General features: G+C 38.6%; 1 protein-coding gene across 2 annotated transcripts in view; it reads left to right on the top strand.

Moving 5' to 3' along the window:
• Positions 1-5,669: 5,669 nt before the first annotated feature.
• trim2a (tripartite motif containing 2a) overlaps positions 5,670-12,530 on the top strand; it is a 30,831-nt gene continuing 23,970 nt past the window's right edge. Inside the window, exon 1 of one of the 2 annotated variants that reach the window (XM_068726911.1) lies at positions 5,670-5,729. The gene's annotated coding sequence lies outside the window, so the exon portion shown is untranslated. Of the gene's footprint in view, positions 5,730-8,819; positions 8,938-12,530 lie in introns of those variants that run through there. The other variant, XM_068726910.1, reaches the window with a different exon arrangement.

The following is a 12,530-nucleotide window of genomic DNA, read 5'->3' as shown; positions in this document are numbered from 1 at the left end:
ATAAACTGGTTTAAACTGCAATGTCACTTTTTACAAATCCCTGGTATATTAATATTACTACACTATATAAAGTCACAGACTATAAGCCAGTGTATACCGACTGTGGTACCTGTTGTACCGTTTGTATGTAAGTGTAAGTAGTTTGTAAATGTGTTAGAACTCCTCCGTAATATCATGGAGCAGACGTGCACGTAGGAAACGTTTCCTGTATACTGTAGGCTAATACACGATCAACGCTAATGCTTTGAGAGAAAAAGCAGCGAACGCGTCTGAAACACTGAAATGATCATCGGTCATGTGATTATTTTTGACAGTCTGCCGATGAATGTCGTCATCTCATATTTTCTCTAGGTCAACGATAACTGGTCATACTTCAAGGTAGCCCCAGTTTTTGTCTCTCATGTATCCGCATTACATACGAGTCACAGAACATCTGTTGTTCTGAAAACAATGAACAACATTTACAGCTGTTTAAAAAGGTATTTCCAGAATCTTATAATCACATGGAGGAAAATCTAATTTGTTAAAAACACGATAAAAAAACATTTGTGTCCCAAGTTCCGACTACATTTCCTATGCAGGTAGCTGGAAATGACTAATTTTGTCACAAGAGTAATATTAACACGATATTTTGTATGAAAATAATAATAATAAGATATCTGACAACGGTTATAGATTTTTGTTTCACATCGTAAAAATTGGGCATGAACGCATTAAATTTGCGTAAATGTTTCCCAATCCAAAGATGGTAGCAGGAAATTGAATTTTTGTATTATCGGTTATATTTGTGCATATTGATGTTGCATTGTACTGTTTTATATTTTCATCCGAAATAACTGGTTTATGTCTCTCATGAAAACGGTGTTGTTGGACGATATATTGTCCCAGAAATATTTGCAATAAACAATATTATTGCCATTTTAAGACCATTTTATGCCACTGACGTAATGATAATATAATCGCACAAAAAGGCAAATACACCCTGTGGAAGAGCAATGAACTTTTAATTCTTGAAGGAATTGCAATGTGAAAGATAAATTTAAACATTCCCAATAAATTAAGACATAGATAAAATAAAACAGCACAACCAAAACAATAAATACAATAGAGTCCACTGGTGTGCGAACACAAATGAGCAATGTCTGCGCTGTGCCCAACTCTGATAATGATAAAGAAAATGAGGAAGAAGTATCATTTCCTGCTACCTGGATGAGAAATGTATATTATTTATCTTGTAAAGATGTTCAGCTCCATTACTCGTATGTTATGGTTTGACATGAGAGGCACAGACTGTAGCTAATATTCAGCCCTGTTGATCATTTCACACCACTTGCCTTTCAAACTGCATTGTGCCATTGCCTTGATGGCAGCAACACTGACAACAGTGCATTGCCTTAAAGCTTAATGTAGCCGACCCATCACCAGTAGAAACTTCTCGATTGTAAAAGGAGAGTAGAAACTGTTACTACATTCCATCGCACGGAGCTGAAACAGCAACGCCTGTTACACTTTGTACATAATGTAAAGACATAGTATTTTTCTGACTATCAATATGTTTACATAGCATTGAAACATGAAGGGTAAAAAGGCCGAAGTGTGTGAGCGCACAGATGTTTTCAAATGGTCCGAGCATCCGTATCTTTTTATCAGAGTGTGTTGACATGCGGCGGATGTCGTCCTGTTCCTTGTGATGCAAATGAAGGTGATGAGCCGATGACACAAAAGGCCCAGTGTGACATGCCTGTGTGTGTGTGTGTGTGTGTGTGTGTGTGTGTGTGTGTGTGTGTGTGTCCTAAAGGTCCCGATTCTGCATCAATCTGACGAAAAGTCAAAAAACAGCGAAAAATGCCCGTCACAGAATAACATCCTGAAGCCCAAGTAGACATTTTCAAAAATGCTTATTTTGTCCAAACCCAAAGATATTCAGTTTACAATTATGGAAGTAATTTGCTGGTTTTCTAAGCACATTTGAGAAGCTGTGACAAGAGAATTTATTTGTTATCATTTTTGCACAAAAAGAACAATCGCTGACATGATTGTTTGATGTTGTCAAAATGTACTAATTTTCTTTCTGCGAATTGATGCAGCTCTAATTCAGCTCTGAAGTCATGACTTTTACTTGGCCTGAAATAAAGACGTCTTTAATTCGAGCGAGAAAGTTCACCTCGGAAACCATGCAGTTTAACACTGATTGAGAGCTCTGTGGGGAAAAAGCTTAAATAAAGACTGTGATACCCATTCAAAATATTCTGAAGTTTATCTTCCTGAAAACTTAAAATCACAAAGATTGTTGAAAATAGTTTAGTCTTTTAACAGTTTTATAAAACGGACAAACAATAATTTAACTTATTTTGCAACTTGAACAGCTGTAGAGATGCTGTTCCTCCAACCTGGACACAAATGTCCTCTGCACTTGTCAGACTCGTCCTTTGTGTATCCCACAATGCCCCCTGCTGCTACCTTTTTAACAGCCCCCCCGAGCGTTACAATGGCTGCCCTTTACTTTTCGTCTGACTGGCCTGCAGCAGTAGAGCTGCTGAGGAATTTGAATTCGTACTCGCCCTTTTCACCACAACTTCCTTGTTACGGGATGGTTACTGCGGTAACGGTCCAAACATCAATTACCATTGCTCACCAAAGGCCCTGTAAACCTGAAAGGTCAATGGCGTCCGCAAACTTTTGTCACGTGATATTGTTTCACGTCGCTCTATTAAACCGTACTGTTCTCTTTTAATCATGACCTGCAGAGTGTCTGATTCTCTACTAGTATAAACATGTATTCCCTCTATTTATCGTTCACCAAATGATTAAATGTGTCTTTTGTTGGCATTCATTTATCCCCAAGCAAGTCTTTTGTACACTGAAGAGGAATGACTAGTTGTTGTTTTTTACTCTGTGATGAGAAAGGTTGACGTGTCCGCTGTAGTTTTCACACCTGAGGTAAATTCATGTAGGTGCTCCACCGCTCTGCTCCGTCTTTTACAACCTGAAGTCTCACCGTGAAAAAGAAAACGCTGATCACTACGATCGTCTCTGATCACCAGACGCTGCACATTGTGACGTTGCTCCTCTGTATTTCTGATGATGACGTCTAAATTAATAAAAATCACATGTTGCTGTGTAAACAGAAAACTGTTTGTTGGTTTTACTTTATCCTGAATGTTGTCCGACTATAGACATTTTTTAACAAACTCTAATGGCACAAGTAGTCTGTTTTTTTTTATATATATATATATATTTTACATATCTAATATAGATAGATAGATAGATAGATAGATAGATAGATAGATAGATAGATAGATAGATAGATAGATATATACTAGATATGTAAAATTTTTATAAAAAATATGTCATTCATTTTCTAGAATAGAGAATAATACTGATTATTTTAGGGGGAGGGTTTGACTGTCATCCAGATTATTGTCAACTATGTACAGGATTTATTAATAAAAAGGCAATATATTTTTGGGAAATATTTAAAGAAAGGGAATAACAAATATTGACCCAATTTCAGCCTGTGTTCTCACACACACACACACACACACACACACACACACACACATACACTCACTCTCTGTCCCCTTCTCTCCACACATGATTTTGTTTCAGTTGACACTGACGAGGTATTGATGGCAGATGTTTTCACTGTCCATTAGTATTGATTGTACTTTTTGTTCAGTTATTGTAGCAGAATCTATTTCCACCTCCCTACACTCGTATTTTGAGTATAATTCATACGGCAGTTAGTTAAAGATGAATTTGATTGATTTTTAAATTTTGTATTTCCTATGTATATTACAATAATATCGTTATCATTCATTCTTTTGGCCGTGATAATCCTGTAGCATAAATCTGATATTGTGACAGACACAAACCAAATGTATGCGGTAGAGTTATTTATAGTTATTTATTGTTCTGTTCTGGCAGCAGAACAGAACAAAACCACTTTGATTATTGAGCCTCGGCCTCTAAACCACCAGAGTGCAGCAGAGTATCTCGAGTGTCAGCCGTCCTGTTAAAGACCCTCATCCTGTTCTCTTATTTGTTTTTAGATTTTAAAATGCAGTTTTAGCAGCTGCGTACTTTGCAATAATATGTAATTTAGTTGTTTTTGGATACAGTTTTTGACATAAGGCTTTCATCATGTTGGACTGAGTGAATGGATAGATGTGACTTTAGCTGCATTTGAAGGTTTGATCTGGAGTTTCACACCTTCTATAGTTACTGTATGTCTTTACAGACCAGCTAACCACTTTTAAATACAAAAAAGTCACTCTGGCCTTTTGTAGTTTCTTTACAATATTGCAGGACATACCTTTGTCTTTTACATTCTCTCTTGAGCTTGTTCATTCAGCCATGTCGAGGCCAATCTCTTCATTTTGAATTTATAAAATCTTCTGAGATTTTTCCTTCCAGAAGCAGAACTGGAGTTTCCGGAAAGAACCAGACAACAGATGCTGAGAAAGAGAGAGAGAGAGAATAAATCACAGAGGATGAACATCCGGTATGACAGGTTTGTGATCATTTGAGACACTGTAAACTGCAACTAGACCAGTGAACCTCAAGGAACACATGCTTTGTTGATAACTAGTATAAATAAATGATGAATATATTGGACAAAAAGCTAGACCAAACATACTGTTGTATGATGTGTCTGGTACCATATGCTAGAGGCATTGACCAGCATGTAATGTATAGCATGAGATGTCAAACGGCTGGTGACTCGGCCCGTTTATCTCCAGATCAAAGTTGCTGTAGCCATGTGTGAGGGATTATGCTCCTCTCAATCCCTCCTTATCCTGCAGCTCAACCGGACATCTGAGGAGCACGATCTTTACTTTCACGGGTCTTTTCCTTTTTACATGTCATCCACAACGTGCCTCTGCTTGGTTTCTTTCATTTTTGATTTTTGATGGATAAGAGAGCAGCTCGAGCATGTTCTCCTGCTCGTCAAGGACGTCATGAAGCAGACAAGTGGGATCGGAACAACAACGTGGACAGGAGGGAGGCCTCGGCAGCAGCGTTCCTAGAAAGAGTGAGTCGCAACTTCTGCCTGTTTTATGAGCAATTATCACGTTTCTGGGGGTTTAGAAACAAAAAGCACATCTTTTTCTGGTCCCTTTCAAATCCTCCTGCTCTGAACGTTTGCGTATTTGCAACTAAAATACAAAATTGTAAAATTAAATGATGCCCCCCTAAAAATGAGGCTCTGGCCTTTTACTGCAATCTTGAGTTCATGTGAGTTCACTCTTCAGAGATGGTTTGCTTTGTAACATCAGGTGACAGTCTATTCAGAGTTTTACCGCAGTGTCCCGTCCATGACCTGAACTCTCTGTCCCTTTTTAAAGGACAGAGCGTCCCATCAAATCTCTCTGACCTTTAACAAATACACTATACACGTAAATAATTACATGCCAACATGCTGGGATTTCTTAGACTCGTTCTACTACAGCTACAGGGATTATCAGTGAGAGATCAACAAAAGACCACTGAGATTAGCAGCCAATTCAAATACAGCGGCCTGTTTGTAGAGGACTGTCCAGACTGTACCTTTTAAAAATCATCCAATAAAGACACGCACTTTCAAAATACTTGTCCACGCCTTCTTCCTTCTGTCTTCAGATCTACATGACATGAACGCATGGTGAGAGTCAGGACACTGAACTGACCCCACAGACGCCGAGAGAGACACGAGACAGGGAGAGACAACTGGAGGAAGCAGACATGGGGTGAGACACATACAGTTGTATTTAACAGTTCATGTGATGAACTGCTTCCCTTTCCTGTTTGGACGCTGCTGCTGGATTACAGAGCTGAGTCTCTTTCTTTAGTACGGTAATATTATTGCAGCTATTTAAACTGTTTCGATAATCGCTTCAGTCTTTTTTTGAGCAAAGATGACAAAGATTGTCTGGCTCCAGCTTGACAAATGTGATCACTTGCTGCTTATATGCCATATCTTTGGGTTTTGTATTAAGAATTTGAAGATATTCTTTGTTTTGTTTGCATACACAATATGATCATCAGCATATAATCAGAATAAGTGTTGGCTGCAGCTCTAATGTTGAGATTTACAGTCAAATTATTGTCCGTTCATTCCACACATTATCATTGCTGCTATTTAAAGGAAATATTAAAGTACCACTAATTGCATCACAAGTGGTTTCTGAAAGGAGCCAGTGTACAGTTTGAAGACATGATTCATTTTAAGCTTCTTAGACACAGCAATGCTTATTAAAAGGTAAAAAGCCTCCGTATCAGCGCATTCTCTGAGTCAAGGTCCAATTATATAATAAATCTCATGTATAGCACAAGGGTTGTGGGGTAAATAAAGTGTCCTGTTCTTCTGCCATCAGAACATCTCATCACTGTAAATTAAGAGTAGAGTTAGTTCAAATAAATTGCATATTAGCAGTTTTTCCTGGTTACAGTCGCTTCATTTAGGTAGTACAGTACATTTACCAGCAGCCTTCCTCATAACTGTTTCACTGTAATGTACCATTCCCACATCAAACTTTCATTGCGATTTGGTTGTCAACATATGTTCAATCAAAATGCCATGAATGAGACAATAGAAGTTGGTCAATTATTCAGCAGCCATTCACAGGACTCTCTCTGCTAATCCCGCCATGCTCGGCTGGACTAATGACAGCAGCAGCTGCAGACGGCTGCAACCAGAGCAGCATGAGATGATGGTCAAATTATGCTCTGAATATTCTGGTTCTGTCCTTAAAGTATCAGTAGTCGGGTTTACAGGATCAGCACACATCTGTAAAGCTTGAGGTGCAGGAGTCATTGACTGTTTACATCTTGTTTCTCTGATGCTATGCTTTCTTCATCTAGTTCACTCAAGGCACAATACATCATTGGTTTGTGTCCCATTTGAAGTTGAAGCATGGGTCTCTTCAAAGCCTAATTTCTCGTGTTTAATCCTCTAAACTAGAGCAAACAGCTGCTGTGCATCTGAGCTGTTTGAATGGACTAAGTTTGAGTTTTATAGCAGTTAGAGTACCTGTTAAGTTATTTAAAGAAAAAAGAAATCTTTGCACCGAGCCTGTGATTGTGCACTGCATGCTAAGCAGGTGTCCTTTGACTGTGGCGCACACACACACACACACACACACACACACACACACACACACACACACACACATTAGTTTTCTTAAATAGTTGTGAGGCCTTCAGATGCATCTCGATCACTCCCTCCCCCACACATCCAAACAATGAACCTTTGCCGCCTTTTTTCTATCACACAAAATCTGTAATGGAAAAGGAATGCAAATAACTTGTTTCTGTCTTTCATGTCTTTTCTTTTTTTTTTTAATCTGAAAAGAGTCTTTCATGGATTGCTGCATAATCTAGGGTTGTCATGGCAACATCCTCCCTCATAAGAGGGGAGGGGCTTGACTGGAAGCCACAGTTACTATACTGGTGCTGGGATGTCCCATCAGGAGTTCTTCACCAATTTTGTAATTTAAAACGATTTTTTTTTTTAAATATAATTTGTTCTTTTGTACTTTTGTATTTTTGTGATTTTATTTTCTCCACCATGCATCTGTTGTCAGCAAAGGTTTGACATTTTAGGAACTATTATTTTTCACTGTCTGGAACACCAACAATAATAAACTTTATTGAAGTGCACCGTTCATTAAAGAAATGCAGCTCAAAGTGCTTTACAATAAGGGAAAATGTACTTAGAACTGTACTTAAAATGAACATAGAAATTGGGAAAATCAGATAAAGAATTCAAATAGAATACATAGAACGCATAACATAAGATGGAAAATAAAACCCACTAAATGTTGATAATAACCATGAACCCATATTTGCAGCATGCACATAAACTATACAATAAACACGGTAGCAGCATTAAAAGGTCTCTTCTACTCTGATCTTTTATTTCTACATCTGTGGTGGAGACTGGAATTTCTAAGACGAAAACAATTTTCACCTTGAGTTCACAATCATCCAGTGGGTTAGCTTGCCTGGAGGTAAAAAGAGGTAAGAGGTAAAGATCAACAGACAGAGGTCAGAGGTCAGAGGTGCACAAAAGGCCAAACATCAGTGGTGACTAGAAATGGGTAAAAGGCTTAATGTATGCTAAATATATAACAGCAAAACCTCAGAAAGAGGACAAATCCTAAATTCTCTCAAATTCTAACCACACAAAATCACCTAAAAATCAATTTGATCGTAATATCAGTGATTATGATTACAAGATATGAATATGACAAGATCACGTAAGAAAAAACAAATGATTCACAGAATTTGATCTTCAAATCAACAAATTGCACCACAATAGCAGTAATGAAGATACAGTACAAATACTTCAGTAGTTGCAACTGACTGCAGTGAAATTCAGTGAAGCTATGCTATTTGCTTAATGCAGTGCATTTCTTTACAAATATAAATCACATGTATGGCTTATGTCTACATCAACTAACTCCCACTCAGCTGCAGAAATGTTTAAATTTGTTTAGTGTTCACTACTTGTAATAATGACTTAAGATTTGACTTAAGAAGAACCATTTTTTCTAACATGACAATCAGAATCAGCTTTTTTGACATGACACAAACGGCCTGTATAACCACTGAAGGGGAAAAACAGAAATAATTTACGAAGGCTATTTTTACACGTGCATGTAATATTGATGAGCTTTTTTCTTTTATCGTGGCTGGATTAGCTCTAACTGCATCCGGCTGCGGGTGCCTTTCCCTTTTATTTGTCGGCGGGTCGGATCCCTTTAATAAGTGGGTGGAAGCGGCTTGCGGGTCAGCTTCAGTTTGTGTGCAGAGCAGCAGACAGGACGGCGGAGGAAGAGACGACCACAGCGGTTCAACTGGGGAAAAGTCCAGAAAAGATCACCGCCTGTCATCTGACAGACATCCGCATGCGTCATTGTAGTTTTCACACCGGCGGATAAAAATAACATTTAGGTGAGTGAATCGCATCGTTATGCGTGTCTTTCTTCAGAAAACGTGAGCTGAGATTGAATGCATGTCCACTTGATTCTGTGCGAGACTTTTGGATAAATGCACAAGCCAGACGGAACTTTAAAAAAAAATAAAAAAATGCAGAATTCAATTTCTGGATTAACATTAAATATGCATCCAATCGTACAAAGTGCTACACTTTCTGTGTTGTGTGCTAATTGAGGAGTTCAATAATCCAATTTACAGCAACAGCAGGTCTTTTCCCAGTACATGTCTGCAGCATGATGAGCAGCAGGCTCGTGTGTGTGTGTGTGTGTGTGTGTGTGTGTGTGTGTGTGTGTGTGTGTGTGTGTGTGTGTGTGTGTGACGTCAGCATCTTAAATCTGTAGAAACTTGAATGGACCTCTGTACTGATGCACTTCATGACTTATGAGTCAAACTGGATCTTGTGCATCACGTGGCTTGGTGTTTTTTTTGTTTTATGTACATTATTTCATGTGCATATCCACTCGGTATCAATAAATATTCAGATTTAGTGTCACAAAAGGAGACTTAAGCTATCAAGTTACTTGTGGAAATAAGGTGGAAGTAGAGCAATTGTTTGTTTTCTTGCCATTTAAGAAGGGATATTTAGTTTTCAGTGACGATTGTATTACTTTTAGGTAAGTGCAATTAGATTTGATATTAAAGTTGAATACAGCTTTACACACAAGTGATGTAATCTTAATAATTATTGCATTTCAGCTGCCATAAATGCTTGAATAGAGCCATAATACATATTGTGTGTTGCGCATGTGCTTTTTCTACGGGTCAAAATGTCGGCTAAGAGTTTGATTTTATTCTGGAAAATAAGTGCTTTGGTGCAAACAAAATTTAAGTCTATCAAAATGTATTCAGAAAGAAAAACATGTATAATCCAACATCGGCAGACTTGACCGGTGAGAAAGGAAAGGCAGTTGATGCTCCTCAACAAACATTCATTTGATTTCAAATAAACATGCAGCTCATGTTCTTGATGATGTTAATTCAATCAAAGTCAGCTAGTTATGTTTTTAGTTTCTGCACTATTGTTAGTGGTCAGCAGGGGATCTTTTCCGCTTCCAAAAGGGTGAGCAAGGTTTAGGAACCAGTGCTTTAAAAAGCTGTTTACAGGAATCAGTAGACATGTTGGATGATACGCTCAGGTATTCGCTTTGTTGCCAAGCGTTGGATGAAAAAATCGATACCACTCTTATATCTATACGCCTGTACAGATGCAACATGTTATTTAGCGAACTTTAGAGGCTTTTATATCTTTGGAGGGAACCAGGCTCGTTGTTTCACTCTTCTATAGTACAGAGCTCCAGGTCGTAGCTAGCTTAGCTTAGCATGAAGACTGGAAGCACGGGGAAGCTGTATTCTACTGCACGGCAAGAAGAATCTTCCTGCTAGCACCTCTAAAGCTCACCACTTGTATTCTTTTTGTTTGACTTGTACACAAACGGCAATGTCAAATTGATACATTTTCGACTCTAGTGCTGTTTTCCTGTGCTTTCAGTCTGTCTGCTAAGATAGGCTAATCAACCGCTGCTTCTTGCTTCGTAGTTAAATATAAAAATGTGGGGCCTTCTCATCTAACTTTTCCCAAAATACTGAACTGTTAACTTTCAGTTTGAACACTTTTATCAAGTGAACACGACAAAGATGATTTTTAGACTGGATAATTATTCAGTAACCATGATTTAATTGATGGGAACAAGTCTTTATGCATCACTCAATAAAGATAATGTTGAGTTGCAGCACTGTTGACATCACTTTATGTAACATTGTTCCAGCAGCACATCACCGAGCCATATTCACGTAATTAGATGGCTCCATACATCCTCATGGATGAACTTAAAGTGGATTAACGTCTCATTACATTTGACTGCTCCGTCCTCTGTCTCGCTGTGTGAGAGTGTCCGTCTCCTCCGTTTGCAGTAAGTGATTCTGGTAACAGGAAGTAGAGGTGATTCAGTAAAGGCCGCATAAGTCTCCCACCACTGCAGTACGCTGTGCTGCAGCTACAGCGCTGCAACTGTGGGAGTATTCTCCTGCTAGGAAGCCGCCAAGATGACTCACTGCGCTGAAGTAATGCAACATGTACATTTAACCTCACCGTTGCATACAATACTTGGCTGATTTGTCACAATGCATCACATGTCCTACATTAAGGCTGCTCAGGTTATTTAAGTAAACACCTTTTGAGTTAATACTCCAGTCCAATAATCACCACCGACTGTATCGGGTCAGAGACTTCTCTGACATATTGCCAACAAATACTAAATATTACAAGTTTAACGAAGGTTAGATTAGTGATGGTCACAGACAGAAATGTATTACAGCGTCAAGTATCAAAAACCGGCATCAAAGGCTTCCTCCAATTCTCTTCTTTACGTCTTTGAGTTCTGATTGAAATTATTTTGCTAAGTTTTGTCTGTTTTTGTTTGGACAATATTTAACTATCTTAATTAAAAAAAACCTCTTGTAGAATATCAAGTTGTATAAAGGTATCAAAGTATTGACTGGACGAGCACTAGTATTGAAAAATGTCAAGCAATGCAATAGGTCTAGGTCGGATTTAGTAACTAATTATTAGTCTTACGTTGTTTGCTTGATATCTACTTGTTAAATTTACTTTCATCTAGTTGTGTTTACATCATTTTGTAAAGTTAATCCAACTTAAAAATGGCACTTTGGTAATTAACTATTTCTTTCTTTCTAAGTGTATGAAGATGTGTGACCGTTGTCTACCTGTGTATTTTAATTTTACCGTCTCTCCTGGAATAACTTTTTGTTTTGTTTGTTCTAGTAAGGTGATGGTGAGCATTTGATCAACCAGTTAAAGACACACATCCGTTTCCATTGCAAATGTTGACTGGTGTTGTTATTGATGTTTTCATTCAGTGACTGGAGGCCCTGCCGGCTTACTGGCCTGTGACACTTTAACCTCTCAGGATCAATGGGCATCGGTGCTGTGAGCTCTACAGCGACGTGTCTCTGGTTAACCCTAACCCATTAGCATTGGTCATCAGCCAGTTTAGCCACTCTTGACTGAATAGTAGCTCAGTATCTGAAGTATTTGGAGAAGCCACAGTGTGTTACGGGTTGTAACATTTACTGCAAAACACAATAGGAACTCCAGGGCTTGACACTTGTTCACTTAGACAGCTGTTTAATCGGTGGATGCTGCACAAACTGTAGCAAAGCTCACAAGTCTGATTAAAACACCAGAGTGCCACAAAGCATGTTATCAATTGATCAAGTCAGTTGTCTTTTTGTTTAAAGGTGTACTGTGTAAGATGTAGTCACCTGCTCCAAACTAATGGGGGGCAGCATTTCACCTCTACTACTGGGTCCATACAATCTGTCTCCCGGAGGCTCCGCCCACCCTTTTCCCACCGAAGTAGTCTCCTGGTTGCGGAGAGGGTAGAAAGAAAATACAAGTCTTTTTGTGCTATTTTGTATTCAATCCAATAAACTAACCATCCAAATGTACACGGACCCTGTACCTCCAACGTGATTGACAAGCCCTCGGGACGGCTCTACTTCTCCGACTCACTGCTGCCTCTAGAGGT

Source organism: Cebidichthys violaceus, unplaced genomic scaffold (genome assembly GCF_023349555.1).
Source record: "Cebidichthys violaceus isolate CVI_PGR_0920_01 unplaced genomic scaffold, fCebVio1.0.p SCAF_4, whole genome shotgun sequence".
Taxonomy (NCBI): domain Eukaryota; kingdom Metazoa; phylum Chordata; class Actinopteri; order Perciformes; family Stichaeidae; genus Cebidichthys; species Cebidichthys violaceus.
This window is presented reverse-complemented; position numbering and strand designations above follow the sequence as displayed.